The sequence below is a fragment of the Pristiophorus japonicus genome, chromosome 14, assembly GCF_044704955.1.
Source record: "Pristiophorus japonicus isolate sPriJap1 chromosome 14, sPriJap1.hap1, whole genome shotgun sequence".
In the NCBI taxonomy this organism is placed as follows: Eukaryota; Metazoa; Chordata; class Chondrichthyes; family Pristiophoridae; genus Pristiophorus; species Pristiophorus japonicus.
In genome coordinates this window covers 104,952,438-104,970,298 of record NC_091990.1, presented here as the reverse complement: position 1 = coordinate 104,970,298, position 17,861 = coordinate 104,952,438, and the positions used below count along the sequence as shown (strand labels likewise).

The 17,861-nt window shown below is 47.5% G+C and overlaps 1 protein-coding gene across 3 annotated transcripts in view; it reads left to right on the top strand.

The window, feature by feature from the left end:
* The first annotated feature begins 1,744 nt into the window (after window positions 1-1,744).
* phrf1 (PHD and ring finger domains 1) overlaps window positions 1,745-17,861 on the top strand; it is a 165,930-nt gene continuing 149,813 nt past the window's right edge. For 2 of the 3 annotated variants that reach the window (XM_070899433.1, XM_070899431.1), the window contains exon 1: window positions 1,746-1,897. The gene's annotated coding sequence lies outside the window, so the exon portion shown is untranslated. Of the gene's footprint in view, window positions 1,898-17,861 lie in introns of all 3 variants that reach the window. The other variant, XM_070899434.1, reaches the window with a different exon arrangement.

The following is a 17,861-nucleotide window of genomic DNA, read 5'->3' as shown; positions in this document are numbered from 1 at the left end:
CTTAGGGGCTGTCTTACATACAGTGTTCCCAAGGGATGATCCCTTGAGACTACAGGGGATGAGCTCCCTCGTAGCGGAACATGCTTTACAGATACACAACACAAGGCCCATCCCAACTTTCAGCACACCGCCATCACAAGTCCGGGCTGATGGAAGGCCGAAAACATCGCTGTGAAATAGTTGCTTTTTCTGGGCTTTCCAGAAGGAAGTGGGCACTATGGGCGCCATTTTGAAGATTGGAGGAAGAGGGAGACAGCCCAAAAATCGTCCTTAGATGATTATGAGTGTGTAATGGGTCCTGTATAGATAGATCTACTTAGATTTTTAATTAAATTTAATTTTACTAATAGTAGCCTAGTGGATCAAGCATTTTTTACTGAAAACTTCATTTATACCTAGTGAAAATAATTATTTAAAGTGAAGGGGGCCTAGTGTTAGACTGGGGCTGGAATAGTTAGAGTAGTTTATTAGATTCACATTGTTTTTCTCTCCACAGATGCTGCCTGACCTGCTGAGATTTCCAGCATTTTCTGCTTTTATTACCGACTACTGCACTGCAGGGGAGTTCTCCCTGGTGTCCTGGGGCCAATATTTATCCATCATTAAAAACAGATTATCTGGTCATTATCACATTGCTGTTTGTGGGAGCTTGCTGTGCGCAAATTGGCTGCCGTGTTTCCCACATTACAACAGTTACTACACTCCAAAAGTACTTCATTGGCTGTAAAGCTCTTTGGAACGTCCGGTGGTAAGTCTGTCACTCTTACCTTGCGTCTTCTCTGGTTTTTTTCCCAACCAACTTAAATCTGTGCCCTTTGGATTTATTTATTCCTCAGGAGAGACTTCTTTACCACAGGGAGTGGTTGAGGTGAATAGTACAGACGCATTTAAAGGGAAGCTGGATAAACATTGGGCAGGTCACATTGTCCCCATGCCAGACATGAGACTCCCAAAACAAACGCTCTACTCAGAACTCCTTCACAGCAAACGAGCCAAAGGTGGGCAGCGGAAACACTACAAGGACACCCTCAAAGCCTCCCTGATAAAGTGCAACAGCCCCACCGACACCTGGGAGTCCCTAGTCAGAGATTGCCCTAGGTGGAGGAAGTGCATCCGGGAGGGCGCTGAGCTCCTCGAGTCTCAATGCCGAGAGCATGCAGAAATCAAGCGCAGGCAGCGGAAGGAGCATGCGGCAAACCAGTCCTACCCACCCTTTCCCTCAACTACTGTCTGTCGCACCTGTGACAGGGACTGTGGTTCTCATATTGGACTGTACAGCCACATAAGGACTCATTTTTGGAGTGGAAGCAAGTCTTCCTCGATTCCGAGGGACTGCCTATGATGATGATGATAGATAAACACATGAAAGGAGTAGCAGGATTTGCTGATGAGAGGGAGAGGGCTGGGAGCAATCGGAAGCGCTCGGCTCTTTCCGTGGTTCGGGCTCGGGCTCGTTCGGCATCACTCGGGAGCGCTCGGCTCTTTCCGCCGTCCGGCACATGACGTCATCCCGGCCGTGGACGTCTCGCTCGGCTCAAACCGTCATCGCCCCGCCCCTTCTTGGTGCCGAGCCCTAGGGATCGCTCGGGATCACTCGGCTCTTTCCGCCGTCCAGCACGTCCATGGCGTCATCACGTTGGAAGGTTCAGGGTTCGCTCGGCACGTTCGGTCATCGCCCCGCCCTCTTCTCGGTGCCGAGTCGCATGGCTCGAGAGCGCTCGGCTGTTTCCGTCGGCCCGCTCGGGATCACTCGGCACTCTCCGCCGCTGGCTGTCGGCGCGCTGCGCTGGCTGAGGGGACGCGCGGCCGCCTGACTGACTGACTGAGTGAGTGAGTGAGTGACGGAGCGAGGGGCCCTGGAGCTCCCGCACCAAGCCTCCCTAGGGGTCGGCGTGAGGTAAGCGGGAGAGGCGGCGGCGCGGGTTCCGGGGAGGGGGAGTGGGAGACAGGAGGAGGAGAGAGTGCGGCCAGCCCGCTACAGCCTGAGGCCTACAACGCCCCGGTGTCGGAGTAATGCAGCGGCCGGGTGCGGGGAGTGGGCCCGCGCTGGCGGAGCGGGGGTGGGTGAAGCGGAGGCCCGGTCCCGATGAGGGGGTGAGGGCGGCTGGAGCCGCTCAACTCCCCCGGGCCTGTCTCCCCAGAGCCACACACGGCAGGCCGCAGGCCCCACACCCGCCCGCTCTGGGGACCAGGCCACAGCTGTACACATTATATCTCTGTATATATGTCTGTGGGTGTGTGTATATATGGGTCACTATAATATATCTCTCAGGTCTCCGTACTCAATCTATGTAATATAAAAACAGAAAATGCTGCCAACACTCAGCAGGTCAGGCAGCATCTAAGGAGAGAGAAACAGTTAACCTTTCAGGTCTGTGACCCGTCGTCAGAATATATATCTTGGGTCTCTATAAATCTAAATATATATACCCCTGGGGTGCCTCAAATCTATATATATATATATGTATGTATCTGGGGTCTTTATAAAATCGATATAATTTATGTATCATATAAAGGAAACTAGATGAATACATGAGAGAAAAGGAAATAGAAAGTTATGCTGAAAGGCTGAGATGAGGTGGATGGAACGAGAGGAGACCCGTATGGAGTGTAAACACCAACACAGACTATTTGGGCCGAATAGCCTGTTTGTGTTCTGGATATTCTATGTAATGCAGTATCCTTCCTTACATAATCCATATTGAATCTACTTATCATAATAGTCTGTGCCGGCACTTAGAAAGAGCTATCTAGTTAGTCCCATTCTACCCCCTCCTCCCCATAACCCTGTAAAATGTTTACTTTTCAAGTACTTATCTTTTGAAAATTACTGTTGAATCAGCTTCCACCTCCCTTTCAGATGGTGCACTCCATCACAACAACTCTTGTCTTCAGAGAAAGGCAGAGCGGAGAGAGACTGTGGTTGGGAAAATGTTAGTCCATTATTAAAGGAGCAGGACATTTGGAAAGGCATAATTCAGTCAGGCAGAGTCAGCATGGATTTATGAAGGGGAAGTGATGTTTGACAAATTTGCTGCAATTCTTCGAGGCTGTAATGAACAGGGTGGATAAAAGAGAACCAGTAAATGTGGTGTATTTGAACTTCCAGAAAGCATTTGACAAGGTGCCACATAAAAGTTTGGGGGTAATATATTAGCATGGATAGAAGATTGGCTAACTAACAGAAAACAGAGTCGGGATAAATGGTTCATTCTCGGGTTGGCACTCAGTAACTAGTGGGGTGCCGCAGGGATCAGTGCTGGGACCCCAACTATTTACAATCTATATTAATGACTTGGATGAAGGGACCGAGTGTAACATAGCCAAGTTTGCTGACGATACAAAGATGGGAAGAAAAACAACGTGTGAGGAGGACATAAAAAATCTGCAAAAGGACATCGGTTCAGTGAGTGGGCAAAAATTTGGCAAATGGAATATAATGTTGGAAAGTGAGGTTATGCACTTTGGCAGAAAAAAATCAAAGAGCAAGTTATTATTTAAATGGAGAAAAATTGCAAAGTGCTGCAGTACAGCGGGACCGGGGGTGGGGGTGGGTCCTGGTGCATGAAACACAAAAGGTTAGTATACAGGTACAGCAAGTGATCTGGAAGACCAATGGAATCTTGGCCTTTATTGCAAAGGGGATGGAGTATAAAACCAGGGAAGTCTTGCTACAGTTCTTGCTACAGTTATACAGGGTATTGGTGAGGCCACACATGGAATACTGTGTACAGTTTTGGTTTCCATATTTAAGAAAGGATATACTTTGGAGGCAGTTCAGAGAAGGTTCACTAGGTTGATTCTGGAGATGAGGGGGTTGATTTATGAGGAAAGGTTGAGTAGGTTGGGCCTCTGCTCATTGGAATTCAGAAAAATGAGAGGTGATCTTATCGAAATGTATGGGAGGGTTCAACAAGATGGATGCAGAAAGGATGTTTCCACTGATAGGGGTGACTAGAACTAGGGGGCATAATCTTAGAATAAGGGGCCGCCCATTTAAAACTGAGATGAGGAGGCATTTCTTCTGTCAGAGGGTTGTAAATCTGTGGAATTCGCTGCCTCAGAGAGCTGTGGAAGCTGGGTCATTGAATAAATTTAAGACAGAGATAGACAGTTTCTTAACCGATAAGGGATTAAGGGGTTATGGGGAGCGGGCAGGGAAGTGGACCTGAGTCCATGATCGGATCAACTATAATCGTATTCAATGGCGGAGCAGGCTCGAGGGGCCGTTATGACCTACTCCTGCTCCTATTTCTTATGTTCTTATGTTAGGAGGTGTGGAGGAGCAAGGTGTCCATGTACACAAATCACTAAAAGATGCTAAAAGCCTAATAAAATATTAACCGTTATCTCAAGCGGCTGGAATACAAAGGGATGTAAGTATGGGACTTCAGTTGTACAGAGCCTTGATAAGAACAAAACAAGTAGGAGCAGGAGTAGGCCATTTGGCCCCTCGAACCTGATCTACCATTCAATAAGATCATGGCTGATCTGATCATGGGCTCAGCTTCGCTTCCCTGCCTGCTCCCCATAACCCTTGACCCCCTTATTGCTCAAAAATCTGTCTATCTCTGCCTTAAATATATTCAATGACCCAGTCTCCACAACTCTCTGGGTCAGAGAATTCCACAGATTTACAACCCTCAGAGAAGAAATTCCTCCTCATCTCAGTTTTAAATGGGTGACCCCTTATTCTGAGACTATGCCTCCTAGTTTTAGTTTCCCCTATGAGTGGCAATATCCTCTCTGCACCCACCTTGTCGAGCCCCCTCATTATCTTATATGTTTCAATAAGATCACTCCTCATTCTTCTGGACACCAATGTGTATAGGCCCAATCTACTCAACCTTTCTTTATAAGTCAACCAGCTCATCTCGGGAATCAACCTAGTGAACCTTTTCCGAACTGCCTCCAAAGCAAGTATATCCTTCCTTAAATACGGAGACCAAAACTTTGCGCAGACGCCATTTGGAGTGCTGCATTCAGTTTTGGACACTGAACCTTAGGAAGGATATAGTGACCTTGGAAGGGGCGCTGTGCAGATTCACCAGAGCGATAACAGGACTTCAAGGGTTCATTTATGAGGACCGGTTGTACAAACGGGGCTTATATTCCCTTGAGATTAGAAGGTTGAAGGGGGTGATCTGATCGAGATGTTTAAAATGATAAAGGGGTGCAGTAGGGTAGATAGGGAGAAACTATTTCCTCTGAGGGTAAATCAAAAATATGGGGCATAATCTCAAAATTAGAGTTAGTCTGTTCATGGGTGATGTCAAGAAGCACTTTACCCACAAAAAGAGCAGTGGAAATCTGGGACTCTCTCTCCAAAAAGGCTGTGGTAGCTAGGGTTCAGTTGAAATTTTCAAGACTAAGATTGATAGATTTTGTTCGATATGAGTACCTAGGGATATCACAGAATGTATTCAACAGAAACAGGCCGTTCAGCACAACTGGTCTACGTATATGCTCCACGCTAGCCTCCCACCCTACGTCATCTATATAAGACATAATAAAGAAAGAACGTGCATTTCTCTGGAGCCTGCCATGACTTCAGGACGTCCCAAAGCACTTTACAGCCAACAGGGCTTTCGAAGTGTAGTCACTGTTATAATATAGGAAACGCGGCAACCAATTTACACACAACAAGCTCCCACGAACAGCAAATGAAATAAATTACCAGATCATTTGTTTTAGGTGTTAGTTGAGGTTTAGATGTTGACCAGGACACCGGGAGAACTCCCCAGCTCTTCTTCGAAATAGTACCATGGGATCTTTTACGTCCACCTGAGAGGGCAGAAGGGGCCTCGGTTTAATGTTTCATGCGAAAGATGGCACCTCCGACAGTGCAGCTCTCCCTCAGTACCGACCCTTCAACAGTGCGGCACTCCCTCAGTACCGCCCCTCTGACAGTGCAGTGCTCCCTCAGGACTGCCTCTCCGACAGTGTTGTGCTCCCTCAGTGCTGCCCTTCCGACAGTGCAGCGCTCCCTCAGTCCTGCCCCTCTGACAGTGCAGCGGAAGCTTCCTCAGTCCTGCCCCTCCGACAGTGCAGTGCTCCCTCAGTCCTGCCCCTCTGACTGTGCAGCACTCCCTCAGTACTGCAATGAAGTACCAGCCTGGATTATCTGCTTAGGTCTCGAGAGAGACTTAAACCCACGACCTTCAGACTCAGGTGAGAGATTAACCACTAAACCAAGGCTGGGAGTTGTAATGGTGCAAATTGTAGTTTTCTATGGAGGGATCAGCTCGATGGGCCGAAAGGCCACCCACATCTATATTTACCTTTGTAATCACTAAATACAGGAAAATATAGAATACAAAGTTCTAAACCACTCTGGTGTGCAGAGTGTGCTTTGAGCTGCACAGATAGAAAACCGATGATGCAACGAGTTTGAAAATCCAGAAAGTGATTCATCGTGTGAAGAGGTTCGATGTTCGCGATCTCTCATACGAAAATAAGAAAGAGGAGCTGGAGTAAGCCATACTGCCATCATGGCTGATCTGATGTTGGCCTCAATTCCACTTTCATGCCTACTCCCCACTTTCCTGCCTGTTCCCTGCCTCTCCTCCTTTAAGACCCTCCTAAGAACCCACCTTGTAACCCCTCCTAATATTGCCTTTGTCTCAGCGACCATCTTTGTCTGATTACACCTCTGCTGTGCATTGGGTTGTTTTTCTACATTAAGGGCACTATATAAATGCAAGTTCCAACGAAGCTCAACGACAGCTTAAGAACAACAAGGCAGCTGGAGCGGATGAAATCTTTGCTGAGGCATTGAAGTATGGCGGAGAGGCACTATTGGCACCAATGCATGACCTCATCTCTCTCATCTGGAGGGAGGAGAGCATGCCGGGAGATCTCAGATGCAGTAACCGTGACCATCTTTAAAAAGGGCGACAAGTCCGACTGCGGCAACTACAGAGGAATCTCCCTGTTATGAGCCATTGGGAAAGTAGTCGCTAGAATCTTCCTCAACCGTCTTCTCCCTGTGGCCGAGGAGCTCCTCCCGGAGTCACAGTGTGGATTTTGTCCTCCGGGGTACAACGGACATGATTTTTACAGCGCGACAGTTGCAGGGAACAGCACCAATCCTTGTATATGGCCGCCTTTGACCTTACAAAGACCTTTGACACGGTCAACTGCAAGGGACTATGGAGAATCCTCCTCCGTTTCGGCTGCCCCCAGAAGTTCGTCACCATCCTATCCTCTGGCTGCTCCACGACGTCATTGAAGCAGTGATCCTAACCAACGGATCCATTACAGACCCAATCCATGTCCGGACCGGGGTCAAGCAGGGCTGCGTCATCACGCTAATCCTCTTCTCGATCTTCCTCGGTGTAATGCTCCACCTTGCACTCAACAAGCTCCCCGCTGGAGTGGAACTAAACTACAGAACCAGTGGGAATCAAGATCCACGGTGCAGCCCTGGACAACGTGGACCACTTTCCATAACTCGGGAGCCTGTTAGCAACAAGGGCAGACATCGATGATGAGATTCAACACCGCCTCCAGTGCGGCAGCACAGCCTTCGGCCGCCTGAGGAAAAGAGTGTTCGAAGATCAGGCCCTCATATCTGCCACCAAGCTCATGGTCTACAGGGCTGTAGTGATACCCGCCCTCCTGTATGGCTCAGAGCCGTGGACCATATACAGTCAGTAGACGCCTCAAATCGTTGGAGAAATACCACCAACGATATCGCCGCAAGATCCTACAAATCCCCTGGGAGGACAGACGTACTAACGTTAGCGTCCTTGACCAGGTCAACATCCCAGCATTGAAGCACTGACCACGCTCGACCAGCTCTTGGCCAGGCCACATCTTTCGCATGCCCGACACGAGACTCCTAAAGCAAGCGCTCTACTCTGAACTCGTCCACGGCAAACGAGCCAAAGGTGGGCAGAGGAAAAGAGTGTTCGAAGATCAGGCTCTCAAATCTGCCACCAAGCAAGGACACAAGAACACCCTCAAAGCCTCCCTGATAAAGTGCAACATCCCCACTGATACCTGGGAGTCCCTGGCCAAAGACTGCCCTAAGTGGAGGAAGTGCATCTGGGAGGGCGCTGAGCACCTCGAGTCTCATAGCCGAGCGCAAGCAGCGGAAAGAGCGTGCGGCAAGCCAGTCCCGCCCTCCCTTTCACTCAATGACTATCTGTCTCACCTGTGACAGGGACTGTGGTTCTGTAATTGGACTGTTCAGTCACCTAAGGACTCATTTTTAGAGTGGAAGCAAGTCTTCCTCGATTCCGAGGGACTGCCTATGATGATGAATAAAGCCTTCTGGACTCAACATCGAGTTCAAAAATTTCAGAGCATCACCGCTGCCAATCCTTTTAGCTCCCTTACCCCCCCCCCCCCACTCAGAGCCGGTTTCTCTTTTTCTCCTTGTCTCTAACGGCAGTTTGTCATAATGCCATCATTCACAGCCTATTTTTTCTAACTCCTGCCAATACCATTTTAATTTGGGCTCTCCTGTCTCTTGTCTTCCACCCTATCACAGACCTTCCCTTTTGTTCTACCTTCCCCTTCCCCTTTCAGGGCTTGTTAAGACTCTGTTCTTTTCGAGCACTCTCCAGTTCTGACGAAGTGTCATCGACCCGAAACTTTAACTCTGCTTCCTCTGCACAGATGTTGCCTGACCTGAGATTTCCAGCATTTTCTGCTTTTATTCCAGATTCAAGCATCTGCAGTATTTTGCTTTTGTAATGCTAGTTGTTGTTGAGGTATTGTTATGGGGAGTGGGCAGGGAAGTGGAGCTGAGTCCATGATCAGATCAGCCATGATATTAAATGGCAGAAAAGGCTCGAGGGGCCGAATGGTCATCTCCTCCTATTTCTTAGGTTCTTATGTGTTGTACTATATGAATGCAAGTATGGCTGCAAATATATTAAATAATAATGCAAATATATTAAAAACAGCAAGGTCTGTTTATGATGATGTCATGCTGTTTAGTGCTGGGTGTTTCTGACTCAGCTGGGATCTGAGCAGCATTTTCCGATTAAAGAAAGCAAGAACCTGCATTTATATAGTGCCTCCCACAACCTCAGGATCTTCCAAAGTGCTTTACAGCTAATTAAGTACTTTTTGAAATATTGTCACTGTTGTAATGTAGGAAACACAGAAGCCAATTTATGCACAGTAAGCTCCTATGGACAGCAATGAGAGAAATGACCAGATGATTTGTGGCGGTTGATGGATAAATGTTGGGCAGGACACTGGCAGAGCTCCACTTGAGAGGGCAGATGGGAACTCGGATTAACATCTCATCTGAAAGATGGTACTTCTGGCAGTGCGGCGCTCCCTCAGCGCTGCCCCTCCGACAGTGCGGCGCTCCCTCAGCGCTGAACTGGGAGTGTCAGTCTTGATTATGTGCTCAAGTCTTGGAGCGGGATTTGAAGCCCCAATCACCTGACTCAGACGAAATTGCTGCCACTGGGTCAGGTGATTACCCCAAGAGAATGAGAGAATTGGCCGGAGATAAAGGTAGGCCCGACTTTTAAGAATCTTAGTCTTAAGTTTATTTGTATCAGTTAGTTAATAGTCAAATAAATAGAGGCATGGGAGGGCACCTCAGTCCCGCGGGATGCACATCTTGTGCCATGTGGGAACTCCAGGACACTTCCCATCTCCTGGACAACCACGTGTGCAGGAAGTGTCGTCGGCTGGAGGAGCTTGACCTCCGCGTTTCAGAGCTTGAACAGCAGCTGGCGTTACTGTGGTGTATCCGTGAGGCTGAGAGCTACGTCGATAGTGTGTTCAGGCAGAGAGGGAATGGGTGACCATCAGACAGACAAGGAGGACCAGGCAGGAAGTGTAAGAGTTCCCTGAGCGCATCACTCTCTCCAACCAGTATTCAGTGGTGAGTGCGATGATTCCTCTGGGGAGTGCAGCCAGAGCCAAGTCCACGGCACCCCAGCTGTGCAGGGGGGAGAAAGAAGAGTGGGAGAGCAATAGTGATAGGGGATTCGATAGTCAAGCATTTCTCGGCGCAGACTTGATTCCAGGATGATATGTTGCCTCCCTGGTGCCAGGGTCAAGGATGCCAATGAGTGGCTGCAGGGCATTCTGAAGGGAGAGAGGGTGAACAGCCAGAGGTCGTGGTCCATATCCGTACCAATGACATAGGTAGAAAGAGGGATGAAGGGTTAAGGAGCTTTTAGGGAGCTCGGAAAGAGATTAAAAAGCATGACCTCAAAGGAAGTAATCTCTGATTGCTCCCGGTGCCACGACCGAGTGAGTACAGAAATAGGAGGATAGAGCAGATGAATGCGTGACTGGAGAGATGGTGCAGGAGGGAGGGCTTCAGATTCCTGGGGCATTGGAACTGTTTCTGGGGAGGCGGGACCTGTACAGGCCGGACGGGTTGCACCTCAACAGGGCCGGGACCAACATCCTCAATGTTGGGAGTGTTTAAACTAATTTGGCTGGGGGATGGACACCAGGGTGCATCATTAGAAGGCAGAAACTGTCATGTATCTTACATTATTATATATAACTGTATCCTAACATGCTATACATGACTGTAATAAGATATGACCTGTAACCACTAGCATACCTTACCACCAGGGGTGCACTTGCAAGAGACAGGTATATAAGGACAGGTCTCAGGCAAGTGCAGCATTCCAGAGCTGTGAAATAAAGGTGCAGGTCCAGAGTGACCTTGACTTCACTACATGCCTCGTGTGAATCTGTACTGAGGGGACAGGACTTTACAGAAACAAAGTGCACAAAGGATTGGAAGAGACAGATGGCACTGGAGTAAGAAATAGTGTTACGTGGGGTCAGACTAAGAGAATACTAGAAAGTCTAAGCTGTGTTTGCAGTGTATGTGTGAGAATGCACAAAGTGTGGTAAATAAAGTTGGTGCACTGCAGGTGCAAATAGAGACACGAGAATTTGATGTCATGGCGATAATGGAGACCTGGCTCAATAAAAGATCGGATTGGGTTCTGAGTATTTATGGATATAAGGTGTTCAGGAAAGATGGGGAAGGAAAGATAGGAGGTGGGGTGGCAGTTTTGGTTAAGGAGAATATCTCAGTGCTGAAGAGAGAGGATGTCCTGGAGGGGTCAAGGACAGAATCTATTTGGTTAGAGTTGGGAAACAATAGAGGTGCCATTACATTTCTAGGTATATTCTATAGGCCGCCAACTAGTGGGAAGGATATAGAGGAGCACATTTGCTGGGAAATTACAGAATTACAAGAACTATAGAGTTGTGATAATGGGGGACTTCAACTATCCTAATATAGCTTGGGATAGCAGTAGTGTAAAGGGCAGAGGGAAGAAGAATTTCTGACGTGTTCAGGAGAATCATAGAATGGCTACAGAACGGAAGAAGGCCATTTGGCCCTTCGAGCCCGTGCTGGCTCTCTGCAAGAGCACCTCAGCTAGTCCCACCCCCGCCCTTTCCTTGTAGCCCTGTTTAAAAAAAAATTATTTCAGGTACTTATCCAATTCCCTTTTGAAAGCTACGATCGAATCTGCCTCCACCATCCTCTCAGACAGTCCATTCCAGATCCTAACTACTCGCTGCATAAAAAAGTTTTGCCTCGTGGTTCTTTTGCCAATCACCTTAAATCTGTGTCCACTGATTCCTGACCCTTCCGCCAATCGGAACAGTTTCTCCTTATTTACTCGTATCAAAACCCTTCATGATTTTGAACACCTTTATCAAATCTCACCGTAACCTTCTCTGCTCTTTGGTGAACAACCCCAGGTTCTCCATCTATCACGTAGCTGAATCCCGGGAACCATTCTTGTAACTCTTCTGCACCATTTCCAAGGCCTTGGCATCCTTCCTAAAGTGTGGTGCCCAGAATTGGCCACAATACTCCAGCTGGGACCTAACCAGTGATTTAGAAAGCATGTACTAACTTTTGTACTCTATGCCTCTATTTATAAAGCCAAGGATCCCATATGGCTTTTCAACAGCTCCTCAATTTGTCCTGCCACCTTCAAAGATTTGTGTACATACACCCCGGGCCTCTCTGTTCCTATAGAAACATAGAAGTATAGAAAATAGGTGCAGGAGTAGGCCATTCGGCCCTTCGAGCCTGCACTGCCATTCAATAAAATCATGGCTGCTCATTCCCTCAGTACCCCTTTCCCGTTTTCTCTCCATATCCCTTGATCCCTTTAGCCGTAAGGGCCATATCTAACTCCCTCTTGAATATATCTAATGAACTGGCATTAACAACTCTCTGCGGCAGGGAATTCCACGGGTTAACAACTCTGAGTGAAGAAGTTTCTCCTCATCTCAGTCCTAAATGACCTACCCCTTATCCTAAGACTATGTCCCCTGGTTCTGGACTTCCCCAACATCGGGAACATTCTTCCCGCATCTAACCTGTTCAGTCCCGTCAGAATCTTATACGTTTCTATGAGATCTCCTCTTATCCTTCTAAACTCCAGTGAATAAAGACCCATTTGATCCAGTCTCTCCTCATATGACAGTCCAGCCATCCCTGGAATCAGTCTGGTGAACCTTCGCTGCACTCCCTCAATAGCAAGAACATCCTTCCTCAGATTAGGAGACCAAAACTGAACACAATATTCCAGGTGAGGCCTCACTAAGGCCATGTACAACTGCAGTAAGACCTCCCTGCTCCTATACTCAAATCCCCTAGCTATGAAGGCCAACATACCATTTGCCTTCTTCACCGCCTGCTGTACCTGCATGCCCACTTTTAGTGACTGATGAACCATGACACCCAGGTCTCGTTGCACCTTCCCTTTTCCTAATCCGCCGCCATTCAGATAATATTCCACCTTCTTGTTTTTGCCCCCAAAGTGGATAACCTCACATTTATCCACATTATACTGCATCTGCCATGCATTTGCCCACTCATCTAACCTGTTCAAGTCATGCTGCAGCCTTTTAGCATCCTCCTCACAGCTCTCACTGCCACCCAGTTTAGTGTCATCTGGAGATATTACACTCAATTCCTTCATCTAAATCGTTAATGTATATTGTAAAGAGCTGGAGTCCCAGCACTGAGCCCTGCGGCACTCCACTGGTCACTGCCTGCCATTCTGAAAAGGACCTGTTTATCCCAACTCTCTGCTTCCTGTCTGCCAAACAGTTCTCTATCCACGTCAGTACATTACCCCCAATACCATGCGCTTTGATTTGGCACACCAATCTCTTGTGCGGGACCTTGTCAAAAGCCTTTTGAAAGTCCAAATACATCACATCCACTGGTTCTCCCTTGTCCACTCTGCTGTTTACATCCTCAAAAAATTCCAGAAGATTCATCAAGCGCGTGATTTCCCTTTCATAAATCCATGCTGACTTGGTCCGATCCTGTCACTGCTTTCCAAATGCGCTGCTATTTCATCCTTAATGATTGATTCCAACATTTTCCCCACTACTGATGTCAGGCTAACCGGTGTATAATTATCCGTTTTCTCTCTCCCTCCTTTTTAAAAAAAGTGCTGTTACATTAGTTACCCTCCAGTCCATAGAAACTGATCCAGAGTCGATAGACTGTTGGAAAATAATCACCAGTGCCTCCACTATTTCTAGGGACACTTCCTTAAGTACTCTGGGATGCAGACTATCAGACCCTAGGGATTTATCGGCCTTCAATCCCATCAATTTCCCACCTAAAGGATATCCTTCAGTTCCTCCTTCTCACGAGACCCACTGTCCCCTAGTACATTCGGAAGATTATTTGTGTCTTCCTTTGTGAAGACAGAACCGAAGTACTTGTTCAATTTCTTTGTTCCCCATTATAAATTCACCTGAATCCGACTGCAAGGGACCTACGTTTGTCTTCACTAATCTTTTTCTCTTCACATATTTACAGAAGCTTTTGCAGTCAGTTTTTATGTTCCCTGCAAGCTTCCTCTCGTACTCTATTTTCCCTCTCTTGATTAAACCCTTAGTCCTCCTCTGTTGAATTCTAAATTTCTCCCAGTCCTCAGGTTTGTTGCTTTTTCTAGCAAATTTATATGCCTCTTCCTTGGCTTTAACACTATCCTTAATTTCCCTTGTTAGCCATGGTTGAGCCACCTGCCCCGTTTTATTTTAACTCCAAACAGGGATGTACAATTGCAGAAGTTTATCCATGATCTTTAAATGTTTGCCATTGCTTATCCACCGTCAACCCTTTAAGTATCCTTTGCCAGTCTATTCTAGCTAATTCACGTCTCATACCGTCGAAGTTACCTTTCCTTAAATACAGGACCTTCGTTTCCGAATTAACTGTGTCACTCTCCATCTTAATAAAGAATTCTACCATATTATGGTCACTCTTCCTCAAGGAGCCTCGCACAACAAGGTTGCTAATTAGTCCCTCCTCATTACACATCACCCAATCTAGGATGGCCAGCTCTCTAGTTGATTCCTCGACACATTGGTCTAGAAAACCATTCCTAATACACTCCAGGAAATCCTCCTTCACCGCATTGCTACCAGTTAGGTTAGCCCAATCAATATGTAGATTAAAGTCGCCCATGATAACTGCTGTACCTTTATTGCACACATCCCTCATTTCTTCTTTGATGCTGTCCCCAACCTCACTACTACTGTTTGGTGGTCGGTACACAACTCCCACTAACGTTTTCTGCCCTTTGGAATTCCGCAGCTCCACCCATACCGATTCCACATCATCCAGGCTAATGTCCCTCCTTACTAGTGCATTAATTTCCTCTTGAACCAGCAACGCCACCCCGCCTCCTTTTCCTCTCTGTCTATCCTTCCTAAATGTTGAATACCCCTGGATGTTGAGTTCCCAGCCTTGGTCACCCTGGAGCCATGTCTTCGTGATGCCAATTACATCATATCCGTTAACTGCTGTCTGCGCAGTTAATTCGTCCACCTTATTCTGAATACTCCTAATATTGAGACACAGAGCCTTCAGGCTTGTTTTTTTTAACACACTTTGCCCCTTTCGAATTTTGCTGTAATGTGGCCCTTTTTGTTTTTTGCCTTTGGTTTCTCTGCCCTCCACTTTTACTATTCTCCTTTCTATCTTTTGCTTCTGCCTCCATTTTATTTCCCTCTTTCTCCCTGCATAGATTCCCAACCCCCTGTCATGTTAGTTTAACTCCTCCCCAACAGCACTCACAAACGCTCCCCCTAGGACATTGGTTCCGGTCCTGCCCAGGTGCAGACCATCCGGTTTTTACTGGTTACACCTCCCCCAGAACCGGTTCCAGTGTCCCAGGAATTTGAACCCCTCCCTCTTGCACCACTCCTCAAGCCGCGTATTCATCTGAGCTATCCTGCGATTCCTACTCTGACTAGCACATGGCACTAGTAGCAATCCTGAGATTAATACCTTTGAGGTCCTATTTTTAAAATTTAGCTCCTAGCTCCCTAAATTCGTCTCGTAGGACCTCATCTCATTTTTTTACCTATATCGTTAGTACCTATATGCACCACGACAACTGGCTGTTCACCCTTCCTTTTCACAATGTCCTGCACCCGCTCCGAGACATCCTTGACCCTTGCACCAGGGAGGCAACGTACCATCCTGAAGTCTCGGTTGCGGCCGCAGAAATGTCTATCTATTCCCCTTACAATCGAATCCCCTATCACTATAGCTCTCCCACTCTTTTTCCTGCTCTCCTGTGCAGCAAAGCCACCCACGATGCCATGAACTTGGCTGCTGCTGCTCCCCCCGATGAGTCATCCCCCTCAACAGTACCCAGAGCAGTGTATCTGTTTTGCAGGAGGATGACCGCAGGGGATTCCTGCACTACCTTCCTTGCAGTGCTCTTCCTGCACCCCTTTTAAAATTGTACTTTCCAGTTTATATTGCCTCCTTATTCTTCCTACCAAATGAATTGCTTCACACTTCTCTACGTTATATTTCATTTGCCATGTGTCGGCCCATTTCATCAGTTTGTCTCTGTCTTTCTGAAGTCTGTTACTATTCTCCACACTGTTTCTACTTTTCAGAATTTCGTGTCATCTGCAAACTTTGAAATGATGCTCTGTGTACCCAAGTCCAGGTCATTTAACATATATCAAAAAAAGCAGAGGTCCCTGGGGAACAACACTGTATACTTCCCTCCAGTCTGAAAAACACTGGGACAAAACTGTTGCAAATGGATTTTAATGTAGGCAAATGTGAGGGCATCCACTTTGGACCTAAAAAGGATAGAACACAGTACTTTCTAAATGGTGAAAAGCTAAAAGCAGTGGAGGTCCAAAGAGACTTGGGGGCCCAGGTAAATAGATCATTAAAATGTCATGAATAGGTACAGAAAATAATCACAAAGGCCAATGGAATGATGGCTTTTATATCGCGAGGACTAGAATACAAGGGGGTAGAAGAAATGCTGCAGCCGTACAAAGCCCTGGTCGGACCACACCTGGAGCACTGTGAGCAGTTCTGGGCACCACACCTTCGGGAGGATATATTGGCCTTGGAGGGAGTGCAGCAAAGTTTTACCAGAAAGATACTTGGACTCCAGAGGTTAAATTACCAAGGGACACTATACAAACTAGGCCTGTATTCCTTGGAATTTAAAAGTTTGCGGTGTGATTTTAATCGTAATTTCCCTAGGAGTTGCTGTTTTTTTTTGAGCAACTAGATTTTTTTTGGAGTAACTTAAAAATCGCAATTCTCCCCATTTAATTTGCTCCAGTTTAAGTGAGTTAGTTAGGTTTTTTTTTAGTTTTTTTTTCAAAAGGGGGCGTTACCAGCCACTTGTGCCTTTTAAGCCAGTTTAGCCAGCTAAAAGTTACTCGAAAATAACTTAGGTCAGCATATGTGACCACTTGTGTCCACTCAGAAAAACCTTGTAGTGAATTAAGAAATCAGCGCAGGTAGCCAGAGACAGCTGGGGGCGGGGGGGGGAGGGGCAGTAAGAGGATTTTGCAAAGCACTAAACACTTTCACAACAACTTTGAAGAAGCATAAAAACCATCATCAATAATAAATGAAAAATAAATCAATTACTAAAAAATAAAAAGTCCATTCTCGCCGACTGCAGCACGCACTGGCAAGCCCTTCGGCCGCGGCAACAAGCAGCAGGAGAGCCCTCCGGGGCATGCCAGTGGAACTATTTGAAAGGTACAAACATTGGACTCGATTCGCGCCCCCCTGCGCTCCTCCTCCTCCTGCTCCCCTGGGCTCCTCCAGCTCCTACTCTTGCTCCCCCGGGCTCCTCCAGCTCCTGCTCCTGCTCCCCTCCTGCTCCTGCTCCCTTGGGCTCCTCCAGCTCCTGCTCCTGCTCCCTCGGGCTCCTCCAGCTCCTGCTCCTGCTCCTGCTCCCCTGGGTTCCTCCAGCTCCTGCTCCTGCTCCCCCGGGTAGGTCTAAGTGAGCGCGGGAAGGCAGCGGCCGGCTTGTGCGGCAGGCTACTCGGCCCAGGATAGGGGCAACGAGCATCGGGGCGCGCTGAGAAGGCGAGGCGCTACTGCATATGCGCACAGCTGCAGGCACTGTTTTCGGCGCAGGGCTGTAGCTCCGCGCCCCCCCCACTCAAACAGAAATGCCGTGCCAGGAGCCGGGACACACACGAGCTGCCAGAATACGCAGTAAGTTTTTTGGCGCCGTTTTGAGCGCACAAAGTCGACACATCTCGTGTTAGTGAGCTGGAAAAAGGGGTTGGGCCCATAAAGGAGAGCGGATAGGGTGCATAGAGAGAAACTATTCCCGCTGGTTGGGGAGTCTACGACCAGGGGGCATAGTCTAAAAATTAGAGCCAGACCTTTCAGGAGTGAAATTAGGAAACACTTCCACACAGTGTGGTAGATGTCTAGAACTCTCTTCCACAAACTGCAATTAATGCTGGATCAATTGTTAATTTTAAATCTGAGATAGATAGATGTTTGTCAACCAAAGGTTTAGAGGGATATGGGCCAAAGGCGGGTATATAGAGTTAGCTGTCAGCTTGTGGCTCAGTGG